Source organism: Rhipicephalus microplus, unplaced genomic scaffold, assembly GCF_043290135.1.
Source record: "Rhipicephalus microplus isolate Deutch F79 unplaced genomic scaffold, USDA_Rmic scaffold_42, whole genome shotgun sequence".
NCBI classification, from domain to species: domain Eukaryota; kingdom Metazoa; phylum Arthropoda; class Arachnida; order Ixodida; family Ixodidae; genus Rhipicephalus; species Rhipicephalus microplus.
In genome coordinates, this window is record NW_027464615.1 from 2,900,159 (window position 1) to 2,928,087 (window position 27,929).

The window sequence follows — 27,929 nt, forward strand, 5'->3', positions numbered from 1 at the left end:
GGGAAAGAACAGAGTCCTGTGGTGTCCCACGTCTGGTAAGGTGGATCGTACCAGACCGATGTGGTCCCATTCCCACAGTGGCCGTACAATTCCGAAGAAATGAGCGGATGTACATTCGAGTGCACAATGCGACTCGGTTAAATTGCGAAGGATGAGGTTGTATTCAACACGATCGAAGGCCCCCTTCAAATCTAAAGCAACGAGTGCTCTCGTTTGGGCGCGAGATGGAGGCCCTAGGACTTGCTCCCGCAGCTGTAACAGTACATCTTTGGCCGATAGATGAGCTCGGTATCCGAAGCGAGAATGCGCGAAGAAGGATTGTTGTTCTCAGAAGGGCTGCCGACATCGCAAAAGTACATGCTCCATCAGCTTGCCAATGCAGGAGGTTACGAATATGGGACGTAGGTTTTGGACCTGCACTGATTTGCCCTGCTTGGCAATCAACAAAATATCGGCGTGTCGCCACGCTTGGGGAAACGTACCTTGGCACCAGTATTCATTGAATATAATGGTGAAGTGGGTCATATTCGCATCACTCAGGTTGCGGAGTGTAGGGAACCGAATGTGGTCTGCCCCGGTGCCGTGTTACGATGTAGATCTTGTAACACTACTCGTACTTCCTCAATGATGATATCTGCATCCAACAGTTGATTCGTCTTGCCTACATGTGGGTATTCAGGGTAATGTGGTGTTGGGTCTGTCGGAATGAAATGTTTTTCGAGCTCACTGAGAAGTCTTGAGTGGTCGTCCTGATACTGGTGTATTGGATGTGTAACTGTTGAAATGTTTTTGTTTTCGTAGTGGTGGGGTCTGTGAGGGATCGAATAATCGAATATGCTCTCGCACTGCCTAATATTCTTGAAAGCCGTTTGCAGAATCCTCGCCAGTTATTTCTGGTGAGGGTAGCTGTGTATTCTTGAAATACCCGCGTAATTTGATTTATTCTTTTTCTCAGTTTGCGATTCTGACGTTGGCGTTTTCATCGCTGTGTCAGTCCTCTCCGCGCGTCCCAAAGATGAAGCAAATGTAGGTCAATGTGTGGTGTTTTGGTGGTTGCACATATTGTGCGCGTGGTGGCCTCTATATCTTGAGTAAGAGAGTCAAGTCATCGCTCGTAACCTTGCCCCTCGGGCGAGTCCCGGCGACGTTCTCGTAATTTGACCCAGTTTGTAATGCGTAAAAGCCGCTCGGTCCTCCGGACACCATTAAGCGGTACAATAATCACCACAATATAGTGGTCGCTGCCAAGGTGCTCCTCTAGAGGACCATGCGCTACCACCAGGCCCATATTGCGTACAAAGGGGAGGTCAGGCCAGGCGTTACGGGATATACTGTTTCCAATACTTGTAGGGTTCTCTAGGTCAACTAGTAAAGTGTATTTAATGTGACAAATATCGTTTCACAAGCGAGTTCCTTTTCCTGCGATTTGATATAACCCCAAACTGTATGTGGAGCTTTAAAATCCCCGCACACAACACAAACCCGTCCAAAACTCCCAAGTTCCGTGAGAAAGTCATGAAAGCAGTGCATACGCGAATGGGAAAACTGTACACATTAGGGAAAAGAAGCTTTGACTGTTTCAGCTTTGCGTAATTATTTCAATTATTTGATGAGGAATGTCATACTAGTGGTATGCATGCGACATGTGACATGTTTCGAAACAAGGGCTCCCTAAAGAGGAGAGGCACCCAAGAGCATGTTGTAGCCTTATAAAGGCGGACACTTTGTCTCTTGTAAGAGGATAAGATCAGATGCGTCAGCGGATGCGGCTGCATACTGCTGCAGGGAACGCCGCTTTTGGCGGAATCCCCTGCAGTTCCATCGCCACACCACTAGTCGTGGCGCGTCACGCGACGCCATCTTCACCGCGGGAGGTAACGGAAGGACGTCTGTAAAAGTGTGAGCACCGTGCACTCGCATTGGATGTTGATGGCCGAGAGATTTGATCAAATTAAGTCTCGGTAGTTGGCACGGTGGTGTTACGTTCGAGCGTGCGTTTTATACATGACTGAACGCGCTCCACTATCTCAATTTGAAGGATTTCCATGCGGCGTTCTATCCTGTTAAGTGCAGCCTGCATACTGGTGCCCATTTCTGCTACCCGGGCGTCCATTTGCTTTTGCAGGTGTTCGCAACGTGCCTCCACGTCTCGACGTAGGCGTGGTATTTCCGCGAGAGGATCAGGGGTCGAAGATTTGTTGATCTGAGTGGACGTGGTGGGGAGACGTCTCCAGAAGTGGCGGTTCTTTCAGCACTGGCCGTTGATTCAGAAAATCTTCCAGTCTCCGAGACGCCTCCTTGGACGCACATCCCGCGTTCGTGGCTGGTACCGCGTTTGTCTTGTCTTTCACCTTTATGCGTCATTCATGGACCACAACCCATCCTCATCATCATTGAGTGTTGTTGTACTTTTCGGGTGACAGCGTCTCCCTCTCCATTTTCACAACACCCATTTCTTAGGCTTCGAACAAGCCGCCGGCCTGGCTTGTCGCCTAGTTGCCAGCACTCAATGGCCCTAGTATATCTTGGCGTCTGAGGAGTCGAATGGCCGTCTGGCGACAACTGTGATGCCCTTGAATCCCATGGTTGTCCTTATTCAGTCGCAAAAATGAAAAACTGTCAGAGCTCATCGCAGAAGCGTCCGATTGGCTAGGCCACCCAGCGGCTCTTTTCGACGAACAAGAATCAAGAACGAATGTGCAAGTGAAAGGGGAAGACCTCTCCACCAATGAAATCACTGAATGCCCTGGATGGAAGACTGCTGAAACGCAAAGTTTAAAGGCCCGGCAACGCGGGGTGAACTCGTCAAACGATATCGACGTAAACACCAATAAGCTCGGCATCGGCCAGCAAGGTACTAAGTCCAATAATGCTAAAGAAAAACTTATCAAGGCGGATGCATGCACAAACTACCGAAAGAATATATGAGGATTGTGGTGCGACCACACTGCGGCCTAGAAATCGTCAAAGTCAATGATGATGATGATGATGATGATGATAAAATGTGGGGTTTACGTCCCAAAACCACCATATGATAATGCCAGGCACCGTAGTGGAGGGCTCCGGAAATTTCAACCATCTAGGGTTCTTTAACATGCATCCAAATCTGAGCACACGGGCCTACAACAACATCGTCAAGGTCACCACCCCGATAGTCACCACGGCCATTTTCGCAGATGCCAGTATGAGCGCAAGAAAGTGCAGAGGACACAGTTTGTCCGAATTTGCACCAGAGCATCTGTCGTGGTCAGCCTTTTGAAACGAGTGAATGCCGACCGCTGCGCTGAAATGCGGCAGATATCCATCCAAGAAAAACTCCTTGAAGCCAGTGCGTATCAAACGGCACCCGATAATAAAATGAAGGAAGTGATGCGAGGCATCCGCCTTGAGGACAGACCCCGAGTGTTTGACGAGAGCATTGTAAATCCAAGAAACTCATTGGCATTATGGATGGTTGCGATCGCGTTCGACACACTCAGAATGCCAAAGTTCTTCAAATATGGCGCCACGCTAATTGCTTGCACTTTGTATTGCGAGAAAAACGACATCTTTTACCAATTCGCGTGACACGGCCACCATCTGGATTTTTACGCAAATCCCACCAACGACATCTGCAGCTTCTACAACTTTGACCAGTAACACCAGTGCTCGTGCAAGTGTAAACTGCCGACAAGGCCTGCAGAAGAATGTACAAGACTCCGTTCGTAATACCCAGACGCCGATAGGAGCACCGATCAGCAAATAACCAACGAACGCAGCATGACAACCTGCTTAGAGAGATGGCCACATCGAAATAGAATTGGTGATTGCGTAACCAGTCCCGATCTAGCAGCAAAACAAGGCTTAGCCCAGCTTTGACAAGTTGGAGGTCCATGACACCAGCTCCATTAGACAAGGTGAGCTGGACAGACAAAGTCCATGGCACCACGCTGGAGGGGTTCGGTAAAGTACCTACAGTTCCAGAGTAAATGAATTCGATCAATACTGCCATTCTAGGTTAAATAAGAAAAGAGAACGGAGTAATTCGCCAGCTAGCCCAATAGCTAATACAAGATGTGCAAGAACTCTGACGTGAGCGTGTCGTGTCATCAATAAACAAACATACTGAAAACCAGCCCTTGCCGGCGAGTGTTCCAGACGCGGGCAATTCAGACTTATATTTAGATGCAGGCGCTCCAGCCTAGAAAAAACGGGCGATCCAACCAGATTGATTTGATTGATTGATATGTGGGGTTTTACGTCCCAAAACCACTATATGATTATGAAAGACGCCGTAGTGGAGGGCTCCGGAAATTTAGACCACCTGGGGTTCTTTAACGTGCACCCAAATCTGAGCACACGGGCCTACAACATTTCCGCCTCCATCGGAAATGCAGCCGCCGCAGCCGGGATTCGAACCAGCGCCCTGCGGGTCAGCAGCCGAGTACCTTAGCCACTAGACCACCGCAGCGGGGCGGCGATCCAACCAGAGGCTTACGCAGGAGGTTCAGAGAGCCAGTTAAGAGCTAAAATGAAGGACATGAAGAAAGTGCTCTGCACCATGCAAAGCTCCTTTTAGATGCGATACGCAAGAATTGTCGGGCTCGCAAATAGGGCCACTGAACTCGGGGGAAGCGTGCTGATGATAATGAATCACTTCGTGTTCATTCAACACGGACATGTAACGGTGAGCAGTGACTCGGGACCAAGCAGCTGGGTAACTTAAACCCGCATCATGGTTGACGCTAATCGAAGAATTGGCAGTGAAATTGCCACGGCTTCCACGAGAAAAAAAGAGTTCCTCACCAAAACATCAGGCACTCAACACGAAAAGCAGAAAAGCAACACGAAAGCTTGACTTATGTCGAACCACGAACTTATATGTGTTTTCGTCTTTGCACACAACCACAGGATTAAACGCTTACTTCTGCACCTGTGTCACACCAGACACTTTTTATAGAGACCAGCAGCAATCGGCATCGCTCGCTATTTGTAATATTCGTGTGACTGAGAAATTTTAAATGTACTGATTATGTGATGACGTCAACTGCGGCTAGGTCGAGCGAACTATTATGGTTTCCTCACGAATAAACTATTATTAATCAAACTTTCAAGTTGAACCCCCCTAAACCTACAGTTCATGTTCACACCAAAAGATAAATTAGCTAGAATGTGGCGATGTTCACTAACGGCGGAAAGACAGGCGATAATTTGCTCAAACAGATGAGAGCCTACTCATCGGCGACGCTTTAAAAACTTGAAGTTATATTCAACGACAACGAAACGTCAACAACATGACGTACACTGTGCGGAGATCCATGTTGAACACGGCTACTTTATGTCCAGTGATTCTTCAGACAGCATATATTATTGATGTCGCTCAAACTTTAAAAAACACCTTTGCAAGGGATATTTAGAGTTAGCTTTCACGTTTTGCTACCCATGTCAGACATCAGTACTCTCATCTGCCACGGGTGGAACACGCAGCGACCGATATGTTCCCGGATATTGGGGGCCTTCGACTAGTCTAACGTCTAAGTATCGCCTGTGTGACATAAGTGTGAACCGAGCTTAATATTGCCTTCAATAAAGTGGGCTGCACAAACCTACGTGCTCTTGGTGGGAATCCAGTTTTCTCGCGTGATCGCTGCAATGCCTGATGGCGCTCGTTCTATCACCATCAGTCGAAAAACAGGACGTTTTGACTAGCATATAAAATTATTTCAGGTTTGCAGACTGCATACTGTCTTGACAAAGCTGTGCCTGAGTTGCGAACACTTTATTGAAACAATTTCATCCGCATAAAACATCAGAACACAAGAAGCTGCGGCAAGCAAAAAGGAATAAAACCATGCAGAAACAAGCTAAACCGGACGTTTCCAGGAATGGTTTTAGGGCGAACGCACAATGTTGCCAGAGACCAGCAGACTCGGGCGTAACCGTCTATACACCAGAACACAGCGAGCTCAGCGCTCACTGCCATATTTAAAAGCGCATGGCGCCGTCTGTTGCAAGCACGGCCAAGCAATACTCTCAACTGCCAGGCGAGAAGACACTCTGCAAATCAAACGCGAAACTTCATAACTCGAGTTTGGCTGTAAGCATGTATCGCGCTGTTTCTGTACTGGAATTTTATGCTGATTTTGTGTGAAACGTCGAGGAGACCTTCCTCGATAGTCCGGAATATCTTCAGCACGTGCATTGCAGACTACGGAAGCAACTTCATCAGGTACGTACTATTGCGATCGGAAGAAACGCGAACAGTGGAAAGCATTGCTTTCGAATCAGTCTAACTGCGGCGTCCCTTGGCTGTGACAAGGCAGAATTTTTGCTGCAAGCCGGTGTCAACGTAGCGCTAGAATCTGGTTACAACTTACGCTCATGCACCAAATGTGTATCAAACGCCAGTGCTGCCAGGCACTCGGAACACACACGCGCTGCAAGAGTACCAGCCAGGACAAGATATTAAAATGCTACAGTGCCGCCGGTCGAAAGCACGTGTCGATCAGCCTAATGACAGTCAAAGCATGTCGCAGTTCGACCGAGTCGAAAGTCATGCTTTCCACGCCGTTCACGCGTTGGGATAATAGGCCGTTGCTGGCCGATAATAGGCCGATAATAGGCCCGCATGACTCCCGCGATTTGCTGCGAACTTCACAAGCAGTGCTCAGCAATCTCTTCGTCTTGTGCTGGTTGTTGTCACAATAGATGACAGCGCATTGGTTCCCAGATGACATTTCATAAACGCGAGCAGCGTGAACAGGCGCTTTCTCGCATTTTAAACTCCCAGAGCTACTGCATTTTATGCTAGCGACGCGCGCCTTGGCAGTTGCAAACAAATAATGGTGTGTCTGGGAGTGAGCGTATACCGTCGAAGGCGCCTGGGTGTGAGATGAGCGTGCTTTCGTCTATACGCAGAGACGATTGGTCGCCTTGCATTGTCGCGAATACAAAGCCATAGAGGAAAGAAAAATATAGGAGAGGCCATGACGTCATAATCATGATGCCACCGCATCGCAAACACTCGCACTACCTTCTAGCGGAAACGCAGATAAACACTTCGTGATTTCTGGTGACCAGCCGCCGCAGCGGCCTTGCAAGCAGTGTTTTCTGCCAGCAGCGAGTCAATCCACTAGTGCTGCTTCTTTTGTGTGTGTTTTTTAGAAAAGTTGTTCGATGCTCAGCTGCGCGAAACTCGGTGCGAAACACGTTCACTGCCGGATGTACCTGGTGGCACTTTTCGCGTATGTTCGCTTCACTGTTGATGGCATTTGCATGCGGAGCTCTGAGCTTTACGCTCCGTCGGTTCTCATTCATTGTGTCAACTGAGAAAACCCGCGAACTTTCGTGTTTGATGCCGTAGACATCGTGTCGCGTTTTTAGAGGTTGTGTCATTCATATGGAAGGACAATAAACTTTTTTTTGTTACCGGACTAAGTGTGTATGCATTGTACGGTGTGCGTTCGCTGCGTGTTAGTTGTGCGCGCACTGGGGATACACACTATATGTGCACGATAACGTATATAATACATCTGTACCTTCTTACCAATGTGAAGTACTTTAAGTACTAAGTTGGCGTTGCACGGAATAGCTACGAAGAAAGCTCTCAAAGTCGTGCATTTGCACACTGACAATACATACGAGTAAATCATTGCTAATCTGCCCGTAGATCAGGAAATATGGCTAAGGGAGAAAGAGAAAAGGAAGGCCTGTGGCGAGCAGAACGCGTAAGTCACTCTCGTGTGAGTTCAAATACGATGATGCAAGGCTGAATGATTTTCATTCCGACACGCACCGGTGCTCTCTGCTGTTACACAAAAACACTCCAGGAAGTACTTCAGCACGCCGAGCTTGGCCCTGCCACGCATTAACAGTTTCGGAAAGGTGTGCTCGCAACATTTTATCGCATACAAACCATACAATGTGCGTTAAGTTAACGCCCGGACTATATAAGCGAAACAGTGCTGAGAACAAATACACCGCGGAGCGTCTGCTGTTTTGTTTGTGCCATACCAGTTTGTTTGTTCCATAAGTTTGACGTCACTTTCCCCAGACTTCTTGCAACGCATTGGGATAGGATAGGGCATCTCCTTAGTGTTTCATTCCTCCATGCGCACAGCGCATCGGCTCTGCCAATTATCGGCTGGAGCGTCGGAAATCTTCGCCTGCCCGTAGCAATCTTACCACCAACGTGTACCCGAAGGTGAAGGGAACATGTGGGCACCTGTTTGTGTATGGTGGCTGCGGTTAAACCCCTTTCTGGGCAACTGCTCGCCCGACTTCGCCGATGGTGCAGCTAGGCTTCATGGCAGACCCGACATCTGGTGCATCAGGGCCTCTGCCTCTGGCTACCGACGCCAGCATGGGTGCTACGCAAGTCTTCTACCGGAGCAACGACTCCGAATGCATGCAACGAGCAACAGTACCACAAGCGGCATCAGGAGACCCGGTTTCGGCACGTTTTCGCAGCGCGCATTGAACGATGAAGTGCTGCGCTGAGTGCAGGGCGGCGTGTCTCTCGACGCCGGTGATCACGCAGGCAGCAAGAAGGCACTCGCGTCTCAAGCAGCGAGACGCAAGGGACGACTACTGCCGAAGTGCAAGCCGCTTGTTATCCCCAAGCCTGCTCCAGATGACTATGTAGTCGTTACAAAGCCTCGCGCCTGCGTCTCGTTGTGCGAGGCATTTCAAAAGACCGGCTGGCTATAGCCGCGCTTTTATTGCTCTCCTGGGCCCACAATCCACATCAGAGCCGTTACCGGTGAGACAACAAAATCTGATTTTTGTTCATACCTCTGAGCCAGAGCTAGCTGACCGTATTCTCGGGAAATTTGAGCTCAATGACCCAAGAGGGCATGATCACCTTGTGGGGCACCAACGCCAAGGTGGAAATGATGTCTGTTATGGCGTCTTTACCGTCCGCAATACTGACACTTAGGACTCTTTTCGTACTAGCCTTCAATGACACCATGTTACCATAGTAGAAGTACGTAACTTTCAGAACTCTAACAAGGCAAGAGTCGCTTTCGCCGGAACAGACAAGCCGCGTTTCGTGCTTTAAGACTCGGAGCTTGTGCAGGGTAGGCCTCACCAGTGAACCATTCGGGTCTGCGGACATTGCGGTGTTGTCAGCCACCGCGCGGAAGCCTGTCCCAATGAAAGGCCGGACCTGTGTGGCCTGTGTGGACAGCAGGCTCCAATCATCGAGGGGTGCAGGCCCCTCACAAGTGCAACCCACTGTGCTCAGTGTGTGGTGGAGCCCACGCTACGGGGACACGTTAGAGTACGGCTAAATATCGTGATGTGCAGCCTGCTCATCCAAAACGCGAGCCTAAATCGAAGCGGAAGAAACGCGGGTGTAGCAAGCGTCATCTGAACAATCCCAAGGAGAAGGTCGGTGGCCCTACAACGACACAATTTGTGACTCCACCTACAGAGAATCAGAGCACAGCTATGCCCCTTCCACATCGTCATGGTGCAGCGAAGCAGCTTGGACCTCCTCAAATCGCCATTTCTTTTTATTTTTTTTCGTAATTCCTCAAAGAATGCGATCCTATTAAAATTTCTAAAATTTTATGTATGCAATATTTCTTATTGGTGCCACTTTAAACTATGTATTTGTGTTCGTTTAGTTGTTTCGAGGACTTTATGAATGCTGTCACTTTTTCTGCCTTGTATTTATGGGATGTGGGGCTAGTCAAGCTGCGTTCTTTATCGCAGCTTTTTTTCCCGCATTTTACACCACACACTGTGTGGTCTAACACTGTGGTGAAAGAAACTTCAAACTTCAAATATTTGCTGTACCAGCGAGATGAACAGAGTTTCCTCTGTATACATAAAGGTTAAACGGCCTCACAGTTTGACCTGGATCTAAGCGCTGATTTCTCCCATGTAATAATGACGATCTTTCCACTACGTAACGGGACTTCACATTACATATACTTAACATCTGCTGTCCTCCAAAGCTCCCGAATGTTACCTTTGCAGATATCTTCAGTCGTGCCTTGAAGATAGTGAAACAGGATCCCCCCAGTATAGCGGGAGACTTTAACACTCCCAGTACGTTATGGGGTTACACACGCGAGAGAAACGTGGACGCAATCGGGCGGAGCTTGTGTGAAACTTGGGCTTTACACTTCACAGAAATCCCACGCAACACACTTGTATAGGCAACTCCGTTACACGTGGCATGAATCGAGACGTAACCTTTACGAAAAACATTCGACATGCAGAGTGGAGTAACACCCAGAAATCTTTCAGTAGGGACGACTGCATTATTGTCATCGCAATTCGCACCAAGCCACTCACAAGACCATAGGACAATGCAAAACTACCCGATTGAACTGAGTTTGGAGCCAGCTACACCAAACCCTACTCCATAGTCGACCAGGGATATTCACTGTGGTTCTATCAATTATTATGACAGTCGAAATCAATTCAGCAAATCGTTAAACTCTCGAAGAGGATCCCGGCGGGGGATAACCATCTCTCCCCCTCTAGAAAGCATGACACAATCAATTCCGCCGCTGGCCTCATCAAAACACAATCGGCAACTCAAAATTCCTATCGCGGAGATCACCCGACAGGCGGTTGAGTATGCGGGGCAGCTTACAGACTCTATTTGGGTGGAGCGCTGCAACCAGGCAGCTCGGCAAATGTCGAGTGGCAGTACGTGGCGCCTCTTGCGTGCCCTTATTGATCTGACACAAACCCGTAGAGAAATAGAAAAGCAGGTTCAAATACCTCCCCATGCACCAAGATCCCCGTGGTCTGGCGTACTCGTATGCAGGTTCTGCAAACGCCGAGTTGTATCAACCATTCCAGCTGCGTTACCTGAAAGCGGCCCTGGTTAAAATGAAGCAAGGCACTGCACTGAACCGGGGCAAGGAGACGGTAAAGCTTTCAGCCAACCTCCTTTATCTGGCCTACGACATAATACTCAATTATTTCAACACTATCTGGCTCGAAGACACACAGCCTGCCTATCGACTGAAAAATGAAATTAGTAACTTTCATTCAAAAGCTGGGTAACGTCATCAGCACTGACAACCTCCGGCCCATCTCTTTCATTTTGTGTGTACAAAAGCTGATGGAAGCAATGGTCCGCAACAGATTGTCAGAGATTTTTGAGCAGCGAAACATTTCTGCAGACACCGTGTACGGCTTTTGCCCACACCATTCCGCACAAGATGTCTCGCTGCAAGTTCACAAGGAGATCCTAGACCCTATCAAGCGTCCCAGCAATGATAACGTGGTTCTCGCACTTGACTTGCGAGGTGTATTCGACAATGCAACCCGTGAGGTTATCCTATCCCACTTGTCGCAAACGGGCTGCGGGCGTAGTACTTTCTGTTATATCGAACAATTTCTCACAAATCACCATTCCGATATCCGGCTGCAAGACACAGAAGATGGGTCATGTCAATCATGCACAAGAGGAACCCCACAGAAAGCCGTCCTGCCCCCCCCCCCTATTATTTATTCTGATCATGATGAAGCTTCCCACCCATTTGGGTGACGTCGCCGGTGCGAAGCACGCTCTGTATGCAGACGACATCACCATATTCTAATTGGTAGAATATATTCTAATAATTCTAGCACAAATAGGTTCACATGAATACTCGTTTTTCCCCAGAACAATTGAGGAGTGAAACTCACTGCCACATGAACTACTGACAGTAGAAAATATAAGCAAATTTGAAACTGGGATAACTAAATTTTTCACTTCGACTGCAGACGCATAGCCTATACATTGCGGATTCAATTTACCCAAAGAAAACTGTCGTTTCTTGTTGTATAAGAGCTGAGTCCTTCAGAGACCGCGGAAAAATTGTTTGTACCTGTATTTACTATTGTGTACAGCTCTTCTTGCTTGCAATGTACCTTTTCTATCGTTGTATAACATGTACTACTGCATTGTGTCCTTTGCGTGTACTGTACCTTTAGTCTGACCTTAATTGCGACTGCATTTTTCCCCTTTTTATATCATATTTTGTAACGCAACCACCCTGTAACGGCCTTCGGCCAACAGTATTCTTAAATAAATAATGAATAAATAAATAAATAAATATAGGTAACAGATGATTCGGTTGGAGAGATTGAGGCCAATCTTGAACGAGCGGCAGGTATTGTGGACGATTATGCTCGTGGCTTTGGCCTCGATTGCTCCCCGAGCCAATCGGAATTTGTGCATGTCCTCCCCAACTCAAAGTGCACAACCAAAATACTCTTATCTCTACATAGTTGACCAATGCCCGAACGCGAGCAAATCCGTGTGCTGGTGCATTGTATTCATCGAGGGCGCAAGATTGACACTATCCTACGCAAGGTACGTAAGGTGGACTATCAGGTGGGCCAGGCGGTTCACGGCGTATCCAAATAAAGAGGGGGCTACAATGCAAACATGCCCTGTGCCTGGCAAATGAATTTGTCACCAGCCGACTTTTATACTTGGCTTCCTACCTGCACCTCCGAAAATGCGATCAGAATACATTCATTGCAGTTCTCCGCAAGGTCTACAAGACAGCACTCGTCCTCCCCATAGCGACGTCTAACCAGCGTCGGCTCCATTTGGGGGTGACCAACACGTTTGGACAGCTAGGAGAAGCTCGCCGTACTAATCAATACTTGCGCCGGAGCAAAACACCGGCAGGGTTCCACCTTCTGGCCCGTTTACGTATATCCATCGTTACACAGCCGGAAGAACGGGTTCGCGTCCCCAAAGCTTGGCGCTTTGCTCTTTAGGTGTGACACCTTCCGAACAACATTTCCAAGGACGCCCATGATGGTCGCCGCCTTGCGCGGGCAGAGCCTATCTCTCAACTATACGGTCATAAGCGAGGTGTCTTCTATGTGGATTCTGCCAGCATCGTGGGGGTTGGTACACGGCAGCTGTCATCCACCGAAACACTACAGTTCAAGGCCTTACTTTCCGTGCCCCAAACATTACGTTTGCGGAAGAGATCGCCATTGCATTGGCAGCCGCAGACCCACAGTTCTAGATCATTTTCATTGATTTCAGGGGTGCCTGAATATACCCTTGCTGAATATTCAGCAAGGGCATAATCCATACCACGCCTTCGAAATTCCCTATGGTTGCGGGTACACGGGATATCCAGGTCGTCGTACCATTGGGTGGGCTCAGGCTCATGTGGGTGTTAAGAGAAACGGGAAAGCCGATGCTGCCACCCATGCACTTGCTCACCCGGCATCGCCTCATACGCAGCCAGCTCCACAACCCTATTTGAATCCGGCAATCATCTTTAGAGAAATCACCTCTCATTATCAACGCTCTATTGGTCTCTATCCTCCCCTCCCTCTGTAAAGGCATCACAAGGGTGGAGGAGCACTGGCTTTTCTGCCACTTTACTAATGTTGTACTGTGCACGGCAGTAATGAAGCGTTTCAACTCAGATTTCTATGGCGCGTGCCAGCACTGCACGGAGGAGTTTTGTGACACCCATCACAGGTTGTGACCATGCCCTTCAAAGCACACCTACCCGCCGCACCCCCACCCCACGCGAGAGGACTGGGAAGCTTTCCGGCTCAGCTGCTCTGACCTCCAAGCCCACCAGGCATTAGTGGCTAGAGCCCAAGCCACCGAGGCAGCTGCACGGATACCAGACTAGATATTCCTCCTAATGTGTGTGAAAGGCGGGCCCTACAGACTCGCCTTATCCACACCTCTCACTGTAAATTTATTCATAAATGTTTTAACCACCACCACCATACTGAAATGCGATAGGCTTCGCTAAACCTCATAATGCCTGCGACAGCCGTGAAAGGTATGCGCACACAAGCAGAAAGCATGCCGCGACAGCGTCCCGCCCGTCGGTGCAATCGCGCTGCAAGCAGCGGCGTGCTGTCCACATGGTGCACGCCGAGAGATTCTCGAGGCGCGCGCACCCGCCGGCTCGTGGCTTTTTCTTGCCGACAGAAGGAGAGAGGTAGCACGGTTGAGATGATGCCCATGTGAGGAGTGGGCTCCAGCGTTGCGAGCTGTGGAGAAGGTGAAGCGAGAGACAGCTGACAAGCGGTAGGCGTGTGGCAGACGAGGAAGAGAGACGTCACCACGCACTGCTAGGAGGGCGTGAGCTACTTGGCACCGCTTCGACACCTGTGGCGAAGGGAGATGACCGGACGGAGGAACAGCATTATACAGGCCGGTGAAAGAGCTGCTTCGCATCTATAAAACGGCGTTGGTCCTGACAAGGCCTATTAGAGGCGACATTTGTCCATGAAGTTGATAACGAAAAGATGGAAAGAGTATCAGCAAAAGAACAGAAAACACTGAACGCAAAATTCAATAATCCAACTCTTGAACTTTCGAATGCGTTTACTGAGCTAAAATCATGATTCTTCTGGTTTGCAAAAAAAACAATGTACGCTAGTGAAATACATGTAGTTTATGAAAGAATGTTATCAGCTAGCATTTATCTATCAGGTTTCAAGAGAATACAAACGGGCTATGTGTTTGTATCTCTGGGAAGTCGTTATGTTGTGTAGAGAAGTAATAAAGAAACTCCAGGCCTGCGCGGAAAGCGCCGCATGGTCACAGTAAAGCTAAAACAGCGGCCTTTCAGAGCCTTTCAAAGCACTCATTAGGTAAGCACTGCAAACACACTGGCTTCATACTCACTGGAGCAATAATCATAAATTCTTTGTGTAGTAGGCCGGCATTCGCTATGCTATTTTTCATCATTCTTCTGAGAAGTGTTGTATCTGCTATAACTTGCAAGAAATTTTGCGCCAATTGTTCATGCAGTGGCTGACGATGATGAGGAATTATGGCTGAAGTGAGTATGCACCACAGTTAATAGAGGACCCAGAACAAAAATTTGTAATCAGTTGGAGCTTTTGACGACGTCATTCACGTTGTGCGACGACTGGCTGTTCTTTGGCTGTTTAAAAACTCTTCATAAGTCGTAATAATGCGATTGCTGTCCCAAGCCTGCCTAAGGCAAGTTTGCCAACAAGCCCAAAGCAGCTGTGTATCTAAGTGGTGGAATACTGGGCTGGTACCTAGCGTATCCGGGTTTGAGCCCCAATGTCTCAATGGTGCTAGGTTTTTTTTTCTAATTTCGCTCGATATGGTCAGTAAGGACACCAGCGGCGGCGGTGGTGGGCAACGGCATGTGACCCCAGTTGTGATCTCCTAACAGCTTTTGCAAAAATAATTGAAGTATAGCAGATATTCATGTGATGTAATCTACAACGGGTGCTACCACGCAGGTCACCATAGTCGTGGTCACGCGCTCAGGCGTCATCAGGGCACTACAGCCAAAGTTCGAATGGCGCTCCTTGTTTTTAAATGCGAAGCATTTCTTAGGGAACTTCGGCGACCTTGAGCGTATCTATCTATCTATCTATCTATCTATCTATCTATCTATCTATCTGTCTATCTATCTATCTATCTATCTATCTATCTATCTATCTATCTATCTATCTATTATCATATACCTAATTAGGTATCAGGTAGCGTGAATAGATGATAAAGATAAATGGTGCGTACAAACATAATAATTCTAATGGAAGTTATATACGGCATAATTTACCCCCGACTCGTAACATTGTTCTGATTTTAAACTGACATTCAAATCTTCCTCATTTGTGCTTCGCATATGATGGATTCCCACTGTACGTGGGATCTGCCAATTTTCTTTAATGCGAAGCATTTCTTAGGGAACTTCGGCGACCTTGAGCGTATCTATCTATCTATCTATCTATCTATCTATCTATCTATCTATCTATCTACCTATCTATCTGTCTATCTATTTATCTATCTATCTATCTATCTATCTATTTATCTATCTAATTATCTATCTATCTATCCGCTTACGTTCGGGTGCTCTCGTGGTCACCCCCATACCTTGGCACCTACCAATATTAGCCAACTAGGGTAAGAAGGTTTGACGAATATGACGTGCTGGTGAAGACATGAAAAATGTCACAATCACGGTATACGGATATGTGCCACAGGTGATTGAGACTTAGTATCTACCCAGGATTGACGAAAAGACACATGGGCAATTATAACGCACGAGCGTCAAAAAAATACGCGACATCGGTAGCGTCGACCTGACGAATGCAGAGAGTATATGTCAGGTTCTCCGCTGGAATTGAACCCAAGCATTCTGCGTGGCAATAAACATTTGACCACAGAGCTACGCAAGGTCTAGGAAGCACTTTTCAAATAGACGCTATTCTTCATGAAACGTCAATCGTTGTTGCAGTGCTGCCTACCTAATTTTATAATTATTACATATGTACTCCTTTTATACAGCCATCCCGTCGGGTTAGCGTCACTTTTGGTTACCTGCCATGTGCTGAAGTTCGTTTACGTAACAGTGTTCAGGACCAGCATCCTCGTGAGCATCAGCGCTTCATATCAGCTTCTGATGCTGCTACTACGCATGTTTCAGTTACTATCGTTGCACAAGTGCAAACAGCGTGTTATATAAACATCTGAAACTCTTCAACATATGTGTCTGCGTGCAAGTTTTGTAGATATTGTAAGACAGTAGCAGCGTTGTAGTCTCGACGGCGTTTATTAGGCCGAATCGCCTGATCAATCCTTCCAACGAAGACGACGTTTTTTGTGATGATGATTATATACAGATGAAGGAGATGAAGGTCAAACGTTGTCAATATTGTGCTTACGCTGATTTCCCCCTCACGCGGAAGCCGCCAATTAGGCCGCTGTTTATGACGGTGGTGTGCAGCGCACGAATGGTTTTAAGGGCGACACGTGAACAACCTCCGTACCACGAAAACGGCCGTCGGAAGGCATGACAACAGGGGTTACTCAATAGTTAACAGGAGACGTCTGCTCGACTATAGCGTAGGGGCTGATGAAACGTGAGTGAAACTTATCACACAGGCCGGGAACGCGCGTTGGGGTCCACAACAGTACTTCGTCTCCAGTATTGAAGTGAACTACGCGGTAGACGCCATCGTAGCGAGTCTTCCGCTCTTGTTGGCTTGCCTGTGTATTAAGGAGGGCACGTCGGCGACAATCGGCCAGGCGAGAGATTAAGTGCTCCCTCGATGACGATGACGAGTTCACAGGGATGTCAAAAAAGAAGATGTCGAGCGGAGATGTTGGTTGACGGCCATAGACGAGAAAGAATAGGGAATAGCTCGTGGTGCGCTGCGTAGCGGTATTGTACGCAAAAGTCACGAATGGCAGGATGGTATCCCAGTTAATGTGGTCGGCGTTGATATACATAGATATCATGTCGGTCAAAGTTCGATGGGAGCGCTCTGTGAGGCTGTTAGTCTGGGGATGGTAGCTGGATGTCATCTTATGAATCGTATCACATGCGTGGAGGACTTGTTCGAATAGTTTCAAGAGAAACGCCTTGCCGCGATCGCTCAATAAGATGCGTGGTGCACCATGTCTTAGATTGCCTCCAGAAAAAAATGTGGCAATGTCCTCTGCTGATCCTGAAGGAAGTGCAGCTGTTTCGGTGTATTTTGTTAAGTGGTCAACTGCTGTGACAATCGAGCGCTTTCCGCTAGCTGATATTGTTAGCGTTCCGTATATGTCAATGCCAATGACATCGAAGAGAGCGTCAGGACACGGAAGAGGTTGTAGAAGACCGGCCGGGGAGGAAGTGGGTCCCTTGCGGCGTTGGCATAGCGAGCATGACGCAACATATCGCGCTACGCAGTTGGAAAGGCCAGGCCAGGCAAACCGACTGCGGATGCGTTCATAGGTTTTTTTGAAAACCGAGATGGCCTTAGGGTCATCGTTAAACGCCTCCAAAATCACCGCCCTTAGGGAACGAGGAGCAACAGGAACCCAGCGCTGTCCTTCGGGGCGGAAGACAAAGCGGAAAAGGATTGAGTTTTCAGTTTTGAAGTTCCGCAGCTGTCGAGGGGCGCGGGCATTGGGAGGACGAGAGGAGCCTTGAAGGCGCTGCATTATAGAGCGACAGTAAGTGTCGCTGCGTTGGTGGGATGCAAACGTCTCATTGCCGAAGGTAGAAAGAAAATCGACAGCGGTGAGTGAATGAACTGACGGATACACTTTGATGGGTTCACTCACACTTGGCGACAGGCCAGGAGTGCCTGATGAGGATTGTAAAAGACAGCGGCTAAGGGCATCGGCATCGTTGTGTTTCTTGCCGGATTTGTAGATAACGTCAAACTCGTATTCTTGGAGAAGAAGTATCCAGCGAGCGAGACGTCCAGACAAATTCTTCAATGTCGACAGCCAGAACAAAGCGTGGTGGTCAGTGACGACGGTAAAGTGGCAGCCGTGAAGATATTGTCGATACTTCTGGATGGCCCAGACAACGGCGAGACACTCCTGCTCGGTGATGGTGTAGTTTTTTTCTGCTGCTGTGAGGGTGCGACTTGCTTATGCGATGACACGTTCGTCATAACGCTCGGTTCGTTGCAGAAGTACAGCGCCGAGTCCGTGTCCACTGGCATAAGTAAGGAGGAGAGTAGGTGCGGCGTTAAAGAAATGACAAATCACTGGCTCAGACGTGAGGGCACGTTTCAAGGTGTCAAAAGCCATTTCGCATTCGTCCGACCATACGTATGATGCTCCCGAAGAAAGGAGTTGGTGAAGTGGTGCAGCAATGGTGGCGAAGTCTCATATAAAGCGCCGGAAGAACGACGCAAGGCCAAGAAAGCTTCGTAGCTCTTTGACGCGTTGAGGCACTGGGAAGTGAAGAACGGCGGTAATCTTGTCGGGATCAGGCCGGATTCTATCTTTGCTGACGAGATGTCCGAGTACTTTAATACTTTTGCTAGCAAAGTGGCACTTCTTGGTGTTGAGCTGAAGGTCAGCTGCTGCGAGACACGTCAAAACTTTATCTAGGTGCTGCTGCAAGTGCTGTTCGAACGATGAAGAAAATATCACGGTGTCGTCAAGGTAACATAAGCATGTTTTCCTCTTAAGGCCCCACAATACATTGTCTATCAGTCGTTCAAATGTTGCTGGCGCATTGCAGAGCCCGAAAGGCATGACGTTAAAATCGTAAAGTCCGTCTGGTGTGGGAAAGGAAGTTTTTTCCTTGTCATCCTCGTGCATTGGAATTGGCCAATAACCGGAGCACAGGTCAAGGCTCGAAAAATATTTTGCTCCTTGTAAGGAATCTAAGGCATCATCAATGCGAGGCAAGGGATATACGTCTTTTCTGGTTACTTTGTTTAATGCGCGGTAGTCAACGCAGAATCACACCGAACCGTCTTTTTTTCTTATGAGAACGACAGGTGACGACCAAGGGCTTGAGGAGGGGCGGATGATGTTTTGCTTGAGCATATCAGCAATGTGCTTGTCGATGATCTTGCGTTCGCTGGAAGAAACAAGGTATAGTCGACGACGGACAACAGAAGTTCCGTCAGTGTGTATGCGATGAGCCACCACCGAAGTCTGACTTAGAGCAGTGGAATGTATGTCGAAAGAAAATTTATGCTTAGAGAACAACGCCAGTAGTTCGTCTGCTTGCGGGGTAGTGAGATCCGTGCTGATGGCATTGACGAGAGCCGTAGTAGGTGGAGCATCTGTTGGTATTGAACGTGATTCCACCAGACTAGTATCCGAAGACACTACAGAGATAGGTTGTGTGTCCACGCTGGAAACTACAACAGTGCCCTTGGTGAGCAGAATCGGCTCATTGGTGATATTCAGTACTGCGAGAAATGCGGTGCCGTTAGAGAAGCGGACAAGACTCGATGAAAGTGCAATCCCTCTGGATAGACAACGGGCTGATGGACTGACTAGAACGTCACCGTGGTCAATGGTGTCAGACATAACCGTGATAACGTGCTCGTGGTTAGGTAGCACAAGGAAGTCATTGGCTGTTCGTAGCCGGTCACGTGATAATTTCGGCGAAATATCATCCGTCTCTCGCATATGTATGATTCGTTGTCGACAATAGATGAAAGCAGCAGCATCAGAAAGAAAGTCCCATTCTAAAATAAACATAAAAGCACAAGAAGAAAGTATGGCAAACTGAATATGATGCCGGATCCCATCAATGAAAACTTTCACGGTGCACTGTGCTGATGGCCGTATCTGCGAGTCATTTGCGCTACGTAAGAGAGTGCCAGTATAAGGTGTGGTAACCTTAAGTGAACGAGTACACAAATCTGCATGAATAACACAAATAGCAGCCCCCGTGTCCACCAATGCCTGAACTGGTACCCCTTCCGCATACACTAATAAAAAGTTGGCTGGGCCCTCTGGAGGTCTTGTTGTTTGCTCGAGCAATGCAGCTTTCCCTCCAAAAACTGCACCCGCTAGTTTTCCGAGTAGTAGCCAGAAGTAGGTACAGCCGGTCTCAGAGAAGATGTTGAGTGTCGTAGAGGTGAAGGGGACCGGCGGCGTCCGGGATAGCAGGGGCGAGGTGCGGCGAGTGGAGAAGTCGGAGAGAAGGAACGTGTCGTAGGGCGTCGCTGGTACTGGTACTGGTTCCGAACGCCTTTCATAAACATCGTAGCCACGGCGTTCGTCCTGTTGGCACTTGCGGCAAAATCGTGAATTATGGACACGAATACCACAATCGTAACATAATAGTAACACATTAGGCGAGGCGAGCGCCAGGGGGCGTAGTGTGCTGGAGCTGTCACAGGCGCTGGTACTGGTGCTGGGACAGGCGAGTGTGGTGCAAATGCTGCTACGTTGGACTGCGCAGGAACAGGATGCGCGTGCTGAACCAAGGCAGGTGGCATAGCAGCGACTTGCGCATACGTCGTGGGTGGTGTTGGTGGCACCGTAGCGTTCGATGGTAGAGCGCAAGCCATGGATGGGAGCTCCTCTTTGATGATGTCACGCAGACCAGCAGATTGAGAGTGAGGCCGAGGGGCCGGTGCACATGACAACCCCTGCGCTCGAAGTTCCTCGCGAATCAGAGTGCGAATTTGCGCGCGCAAATCCGCATCCGAGAAAGGCCGGCTGTCACTGACGTCTGGGTAGTCTGGGTGCAATCGAATGGCTTGGAGTTCATCAAGATGCTGACATGTCGTGATGACATCCTCAACGGTGGTGGGGTTTTTAACAGCCAGAGCGTTAAACGCGACATGGCCTAACCCTTTGATCATGTGGTGAACACGATCAGCTTCTGTAATCGCCGAGTTCACGCGGTGGCAAAGGGCAAGGACGTCTTCGATGCTCGAAGTGTACGTCTCCCCGGGGTGTTGGGCACGCCCATTGAGCTTTCGTTTCTACACTTCGGAATGGATGTTCGGTTTTCCAAAAATCCTACGGACTTGTTGAGCAAAAGCCGGAAAGCTGCTCTCGCGGTTAAAACACCACGTTTTCGCGACATCGGAGAGATAAAAGGCGACGTGACGAAGTTTTTGAGGCTCATCACATTGGTTATAAACACTGCTCATGTCGTATTCTTTTGGCCATACCTCGACGTCGTCGCGTGGAAGACCACAGAAGATGGGTGGGGTCGCGCTTCCAGGCGTTGACGATCCACACAGGAATGGTTTGTTGAACAGGGACGCTGGATGTTTCGGGCAGCGGTTCTTGAGCCATGACAGTGGACGGGGAAAGCAAGCGGCAACCCGAACCAGGGAAACGTGACGTCGGAGAGGACTTGGGGATCTAAGCAGTCTCCACCACTCTGTAAGACAGTAGCAGCGTGGGAGTCTCGACAGCGTTTATTAGGCCGAATCGCCTGATCAACCCTTCGAACGAAGACAACGTTTTTTGTGATGATGATTATATGCAGATGAAGAAGATGAGGATCAAACGTTGTCAATATTGTGCTTACAATATATTTAGCATCATTTCATAACGTGTCGCTCAATAAAAAAATTGCAACATTGTCACATCCCTCCACATGCTTCGCGTAACGTCGATTCTCAGGTACGTGGGATCTGCAGATTTTTTTCTTTTTTAAGAAAACGTCGCAACGAGATGCAAAGACAGCAAAAAATCAGATGTCACATCTTGTGTTGGTGAAGCCTAAAGGCCGTGGTAGCCACCCGGTTACGTGGCGTCGCCTGGCAGGCCGAGATAAGTGAATACCCCCTGTAATGATCCAGCAGCCGGTGATGCAATGTATATTAAATGCGAAGAATTTCTTTGCACATTACAAGCACTTTAGACGTCTGTCTGTCTGTCTACCTATTTATCTATCTATCTATCTATCTATCTATCTATCACTCTATCTATCAATCAATCTATCTATCTATCTGTGTATCTATATATCTATCTATCTATCTATCTATCTATCTATCTATCTATCTATTGATCTACCTACCTACCTACCTACCTACCTACCTACCTACCTACCTACCTATCTATCTATCTATCTATCTATCTATCCATCTATCTATCTATCCATCTATCCATCTATCCATCTATCTATCTATCTATCTATCTATTTTTCTATTTATCTATCTTTCTATCTATCTAGATATCTATCTATCCATCTGTTAATCTATTTATCTATCTATCTATTCACCTCCGTCTGGTTGCCCTCGTGGTCACACTCCTAACTTGATGTAAACCAAAGTTAGTTGTGAAGGTAACGTGGTCTGACGAATATTACTAACCGGTCATGACATAAATGGTGCCACAATCCTGTCGCGTAGGTCGTCAGACTTGTCACACACTTGCCACAAGACTGGGGCACATACTCTATGGGCGAGTATGTGGCACAGGAGATTGATAGCTCATATTTACCTAAAAACGACGAGAACACGTATGAGTAATTTCAACGCGTGAGGATTGAGGAAAAGCTGACACCAGCTGCATTGACCCGCTGAATAAAAAGAACAAATGTCAGGGTTCCAAAAGTAATCTATCCCCAGCATTTGGCGTGGCAAGGAGGTATTCTGTAACTAAGCCATGCCAATTGTCGCAACTGCGTTTCAAATGCAGTCTGCGTGAAACGTCACTGGAGATGCACTGATGACTAATCGATTGTTTCAAAAACCTTCCATAATTTGTTTATGTTGAATTCGCCCACTAGTGCGAAGGACGGACAAATTGACGGCCTGATGGACGGACAGATGGACAAATGGATGCATGCACGGAAAGTAGCAGGGAAGAATGAACGGAGGAACAGAATGGTGGACGTAGAGTTGGTTTTGGACGGACACATGCATGAACATGCGGACAGGTAAACAGTGCGAGTGCTCATGTATTGTGCTGTCGCATAGTTGATTACACACAAGTGCGTTGTTTGCACTTGTATTTTAGTATTTTTTTGTGCAGGTGTTCAGCTTCTGCTTGTATTTTGTGGGGCGTGATGGGTGCTAACTAGGCCCATCCTAGGGAGCTTCGCCGCTAAATATTTACATTGGTAGAGTTGAACCTATCAACGCATAGAACAAATATGATCCCAGAAGGAATCCAACCCCATATTCTGGGCAGCAATCAAGTATTCCACAAACGAGCCGCACTAGGTATCACAACTGGTTTACAACTAAACAGTAATGTTTGTGAAACGTCGATTCTGTTTGAAGTGTTAGTTAATTAATCCAATAAACAGTACATTTGTACTTCTCTCATACAACTATTACACTCGAGGTAAAGGCAAATGTAGTGAGGCGCTATCCACTGAAACTCGTTTGTCTATAGCTGTGCCAAGGGCCGCCATCCTAGCTGGCACAAGTACTACATATAAGCTTATCACTTATCATCAATGCTGGTGTCTTTATTGTGAACGTTTTAAAAGACAACCAGACGTAGTTCATGCAGTGTGTGAAAGATGTAGACAATGCCACCTAAGATCTCATGTCTGTCTACAACGTGTAACGGAGATGTCAACGACCACATCTTCATAAGAGACATCAACAATTTTAAGCAACTAAACTATACCTCATAATTCAGTGTTCATAAGACCCTCACCACGGCATTAACCGAAAAGTATTGAATAAGCTAAAGTTAGGCTGATAGTGCTCGAATTTCGCAGTTATTTGGCCTAAGCTATAGCAATGTGAACTGCCCACTGCACGCTTGTTCATGACCTATCGACAAATGGATGTCACAGATACGTTACAGCTGTAAGTGTATTCGTAATGTGTGTGCTTGTAACCACCATCACGTGCTAATGGAGAATTTCAGTCTACCGCAGTTCGTGCTGGTAGTGCGTGTAGTGTCTGTAGCTAACGTCTTTCCATCCGCATGCTTCACATAACGTCGATCCTCAAGGTACCTGGGATCTGCTTCATTCCAAAAGCCAGGGCGTGGAGACGTGGACACACAAAAAAGTGAGTAACCACAAACGTTCACAAGTAACTGAGAAGGCGCCCAAGGTGAAGAGATATAAAGGTATCAAAACCTTCTGCAAATGCCCGTACAAGGCAAGCGATATATTTCACAGATAAATGCGGCGTTTCTAAAGTGGCTTCCGTTTCAAATTCTGTCCATGTATTGAGAGTCTACGCTCCAGAGCTCGATTGAAGGTGGTTATGTGCAAAATCGGAGATATACATTAATCTCATTGTTGCTACGATTAGTGATTGTTTACACCTTGGTGACATTTATAAGTCTATAGAAGACATTTTAGATAACTCTATTGTTAAGGCTTTTTGTTGCAAAGATGAATACCTAATTTTTATAGAAAAAAGAACTCTGAAACCGCAGCAGCCTTAATGAGTGAACATTTTTTTATAATGGAAGCATGGTTGAACACTGCTAAATAGTTTTTTTTAAACAAAGTAGCATAAAAGTTGAAAAATTTTGCTTGACACTTTGGAAGAACAATGCATGCTGCCAGCATTACCCTAGATCCTCAAAACTACTGTGAAACGTTCTGTCCAAGCATTTTAATATTGCATACTCTGATTCTTTGTATACGTAGTTATGTGGGCACAAAACGACGGCAAGTTTTCCCGCACAGGTTGCGGGGTTTTTTTTTAATATATGTTATCAGCCCATTGTGGTGGCCACTATTGCAGAGGATTAGAAAAAGTCGTTTTTATTAAATCAGACTTTCGTTGCAGAAAGCATTATGAACAAAACGCTGTAGGGATTCCTTACATTTATTGCTAATTTCACAGGCGAAAGCAAAATGAATGCGTAGATGTGACGTTAATGATGTTTTTATGGCTGACGAAAACCTGAGTAAGGTTTTCGTCGCTTTGCAGAAAAAAATGAGCGTGTAAAACACCAATTGAGGACCAAAACATGTGTGTTAAAACGCGTGAACAAAGTCACTTTTTGACTTATAGGTAGGGTGTAGGAGGTTTTTTGAGCTGCTTCTACTTCAACGCAAGGCAGATGGGGCCATCACATTAAGCAATGGTTGTTGGGGCATAGTATATTGATAACTTGGGGCTTATCATTTATTCTCTGCATTGTCAAGGGTGAAACTGCAAGCCAAACTTCAATTAATGTAAGGTTTTGTACTGGCATAGTAGTGAGAAAAGACGTCTGATGACTGAGGCATGACATATCGATAACAGTGGTAGTGCATGCGTGAACGAACCATCAATTGACGTGCATGAAGATGAAATCAAATACCTAAACACTCGTACTTCACGCAGACCCCAAAGCCGATCGGATTGAAAAGTTTCTCGCTTGCTTGGTTATGAGGAGGAAAGCTCTTTTTTCTTCTTTCATTTCAGCTTGTGCACGCATCTTCGGTTGTCAGTCGGCGTTTTTGGTTTCTTGACTTGTTTCACGTTCCATGTTTTGCCGTTCCCTCTTTTAAAACGAATACTTACCAACTAGGTAAACTATCTCTCTGTTATAGATAATTTTTTGTTGAATAAAATAACGAATTTCATGAAAATATTGCGTTTAATTAGCAATTATTAGAAGGTGTATGTTTGCAACGTAGTACTGATGCAACTATATTAGGAACTGTCTTTGATTGTTGAGGTGTCAACTACACCCAGATGTGCCACTGTCTTGAGCACTGCTGCCTTCAATCTAAACAGCGAAACTTGCCAGTCAGAGCAAGTGATTTTGAAGTCGTGAAACCCTGATAAACATTGCTCCAGAGCTCTAACAGCCGTGGGTAAATCACCAATGCCGCATACTTTTTAATATTGGTGTCATCAAGTTCCGCCCACAAAGACTGTTATTGCGACTTCGTGTAGGCCACAAAGGGGTGTTAAAATACCTCGAATATATCAGAGCTTCCTGGTTTAAATCATAGTAGGACAGGACTGGTGCAATGAGCGTCATTTCTCTAACTGCGCTGAGCTTCACCAATAAATTGTTCCAAAGGCACCAGCTGCATTTTTTCGGTACCATCACAAATACTTATTGTATATAAATTCAGAATTGGTGCAGACGACTTTTTCCTGCTTGAAGAACACTTAAGATCCGCACTATAAGTAGAACATAGAATAAATTCTACACTTGGAGGATTGTAAAAGAAAGAAAGGAAAACACCAAAACGCTGCTAAATATTGGCTGCGAATGTTTAGCGTTTAACGAAACGTTTCTTTTGTTTTTGATAAACATGAGCTGTACAAAAAAAATGAGCACCACCATGGTACTCTGCTTTTTTTCGCAATCTCGTAAGTGATTATGTATCATTTTAGCATATTTCTTCTCCTGGTTCATGGAAAAACATTGAGTTGCATTGCGAATCACAAAAGCGAATCGATTGCACAAATCGAATAGTGGTCTAAATGAAAATGAGGCAATTTTGAACAAATGATACACGAACACGGAACACCGCGGTGTGTGAAGTGTCAAGAGTGCAGGTGCAGTAATAATAATAATAATAATAATAATAATAATAATAATAATAATAATATTAATAATAATAATAATAATAATAATAATATAAAATAATAATAAAATCACTGTTGGCGCTTAATGTCGAAAAAGGACGATCTCATTATTGAATTAGTCGTTGTGAATTTTCAGATTTCAACCACCAGCGCTTTTTTAACGCGCACCTAAACCTAAGTATATGGACCTCAATCATACTGGCCTCCACTGAAAAAGCGGCTGCCGTGGCCGGGATTCCGTACCGCCACCTTAGTGCAAAAATATGGCCAATCAGCTGTACTCCAGGCACCCATCTTTCTCAGGAAAGTTAATGTACGGTCAACGGGAACGCTTCGGTTCAGTTTTCAAATGACTAAAGCTATCAAATGAGCCACGGTTTTCTAGTACGGTGTTACCACTTCACTAGAGCGCTAAGAAAGCAATTTTACTACCCTAAATGATCTCGGAAAACAGAGAAGCTACTAAATATATGAATAAATTTTCTATACATTGTCAAAAGAGTTGCATCATATACCCTACATGTTGAGCTAGCCCTCAACAGTGTGATGCATAGATAGGTTTATCGCAGGTATAAAGAAAACACAGCTTACCCTTCTGATATTCGGCACGCTAAAAAAATTTGCTGGAAAGATACGCTTTCCATTGCACTGTATAATAGTGGTTATAGCTGCAATAGCCAAGGCTGACAAAATATTCAGCTTTTTCATGTCTCCCGTTTGAAAATGAGTGTCCTACTCCTTCGCAGTTAGACCTGCACATACAGCACGCTTTTCCGGTTCTCCATGTATATATTTAGGTGCAGAACCTAAATTTATTTCACAAAAGGTTGTCTACAGAATGTACAACCTGTTCATTTTTATCAATTTTTGTTTGCAACATTTGCGAGCATTCGTTCGGAAACAATGTGCTATTTGAAACTGAAAAATGCGTGCGAATGTTGTATGTTGCACAGCTTCAAACAATGCTCCTGTGAGCGTGATAATTCGATAGTGAACTTTAGTTTGCTTTAGTTTAATCATTTTTATCTTGAAGAAAGGCTCCCGATGCGCGGTATGGAGGAATAGGTGAACCTCAAGACTTTCGACACTCAGGGCAGCCTTACCACACGGTGCCAGCACACTGCTCACTGCACTTTAGTACTTTAAATGTACCAAAAGGGGACTGCTCGGGCAGTATAGAACTTGTGTGTTCCGGTAGAAAAGCCAAGCAACATAACCAGAAAGCCAATGCGCAAAGTAAAAGTGGTATTTAACGAACATCGCTAAACACTTGGTCTTTCTTC

General features: G+C 46.6%; 1 long non-coding RNA gene across 1 annotated transcript in view; it reads right to left on the bottom strand.

Moving 5' to 3' along the window:
* Positions 1-27,399, bottom strand: part of LOC142787043 (uncharacterized) — a 64,452-nt gene extending 37,053 nt beyond the window's left edge. The window contains exon 1 of the long non-coding RNA XR_012889228.1: positions 27,238-27,399. This is a non-coding gene — a long non-coding RNA (uncharacterized LOC142787043). The remainder of the gene's footprint in view (positions 1-27,237) is intronic.
* Between the last annotated feature and the right edge of the window lie 530 nt (positions 27,400-27,929).